This window comes from Pundamilia nyererei, unplaced genomic scaffold (genome assembly GCF_000239375.1).
Source record: "Pundamilia nyererei isolate P.nyererei 1_Seehausen unplaced genomic scaffold, PunNye1.0 scaffold00282, whole genome shotgun sequence".
NCBI lineage: Eukaryota > Metazoa > Chordata > Actinopteri > Cichliformes > Cichlidae > Pundamilia > Pundamilia nyererei.
The window spans coordinates 249,720-252,010 of record NW_005187683.1 but is presented as its reverse complement, the minus strand read 5'-3'; positions in this window follow the sequence as shown (position 1 = coordinate 252,010).

Sequence of the window (2,291 nt, the reverse complement as noted above, 5' to 3'; positions counted from 1 at the left end):
AATGTTTCCCTCCTATCACAGCATCAACTGTTTTCTCTGCCTCCTTCTATACAGTTCAGAATATCTCTGCTGTCAGATGCGAAGAATTCCTACAATTCTTTACTAGTAAAGTTAGAATATTAGGAGCGGCATTCCCACTTTGTGATTCCGATTCTTTTGCCTGCTTATCTCATCTGACCTGTCTTGTAAAGATGATTTCCTCCATGAAAACCACAACCTGGGCACTAGACACTGTTCCTCCACACTTCTGAAAGACATTGTTAATCCAAGCATCCTGTCTATCATGCCATCCAGAGTAACTACACTGTAAAAAAATCCGTAAAAATACAGTACAATCTACTGTATAAACGTGAAGGAATTTTCCCTATTAGTCATTTACAGGTATTTTTGTGTAGTTCTCAACTACAGCAATGCTTTGTGGGAAAAAGAACCCGAAAAGGAGGGAAAAGTAAGCGCAAGAGCAGCCATTAGGCTTCTTTCAGGTTTCATCTGGACATTGGACTCTGAAGTTGGAGAAACTGCCTTCAAATTTCTGTGGTAAGTATTAAAACTCATGTTTCCTTTTATTAAAATAATGTTTTTCAAAAGACGCCGCGTTTTTATTTAGAAATAATTGTTAATTTATTTGTTAACTGGTTTCAGCTGTCTCCAGACAAGTCAGGAATATTTTGCTGACTCATTTTTTAAAATAATTGTTATTTAGGTTTAACATGACTTAAGCTTTCCATTTTAGTAAATGTTAAAATAATTTTTACTGTGATACCATCAGTTTTGTCCTTCAGTGGCTGAACCAGTTTTCATAAATATTATAGTTAGCTGTCTGTGTCTCTCTGGGTATTACACAGCTGTGACTGCTAACTAGCTAATTAGCAAAAGTCAGCGATGTGGATAACTCGGAAAAGTGAGAACTTCATGGTCCTAGAAATTATTCTAGGACTCTAATACCTACTGTATCAATACCTTTACAGTTGGCTCTATGGTACACTTTAAAGGGTTTCAGGCAAAGTTACACTGACCCTAGTTTAAGCCGGTTCTGCCTCATCCTTGCTGGCCATGCTGGTATTCTCTGTGCCTTCATCTGCGTGGTGACTGTAAGCGCCATTTATAGTTACTTGATGTTTTTATTTGAGGTCATTTGTTTGATGCATATTCTGAAATTTTATGTTTGAGAATAATGTATATCATTTCAGTTTATTTTGAAAAGTCTCAAGAGAAACTTGAGCTTTATTGTGAAAGGTTTATGTGGAAAATAAACAAGCGGACGGCGGAGCCACACAATGGTTTTACCGTCATTGTTGGTAACGAAAGTATGCGTAAGAGAAGGACAGTCACTTGTCCGTCCATAGTGTGGTTATTGTAAGTATAAGAGAAAGAGAGAACTTTAAGAAATAATATAGCCACTACAGTGACCATCAAAACCATGAAAAAATATTGCCGTAAACAGTTTATTTTGCAACACCACAAAACAAACAATAGTGTATAATATGAAACGATAGACATTTTTATATCGTCATCTGATATATATATCGTCATATCGCACAGCCCCAATCCTTTTTTTGTTAACTCATTCACTGCCATTGACGTCTATAGCCGTCAATGGCAGTGAATGAGTCAATGGGTTTAACTCATTCACTGCCAATGGCTGGCAGTGAATGAGTTAATGTTGTTTATGTTCTAGGTAAAAAAAATTATAAAATGACAAACTTTTTAAAAAATGTCTTGTTGTTTCTCTTTTTTGCCTCAGAATAAATTGCGACTAGTCTCAATGGCTGAAATGGAGGAGCAACACAGCGACACGTTAACCCCGACTGCTGCAGTTCCTGTATGAACTGAGCAACTCTGAAAATCCAAGGAAAAGCTGAGTGTATTTTATTTAAAGCTCAGATGGACCTTGATGTACTAACATGCAAGCTGCATTCAGGACTTTGTCACACTGGTATATGAAGAGCGGTAACAAGACTTTGTAGTAATTTGTCTTACTATTGTCTTATTTGTCGTGATTTAGGGTCTGTGTGCACAAGCAGAGGTTTTTGTTTGTAACTGTAACCTCGTTTTCAGAGTCTTGTCTAATATTTAATGGTCATGAAATATGTCAGACTTTGTCCTCTACTAAAACAGCTAAGAGCATTTGAACACCATGGAGAGAAAGGTGTGCATTAAGGATTTTGAACTATGATGTTTAAGTGTTGTCACTGCTGAGGATTCGTGGACACAGATCCTTATTCACTACGCTGCAGTTTACAGTTTAACTTTTCATCAGAACAAGCACTTCTAATTGTACTTTGCTCCTC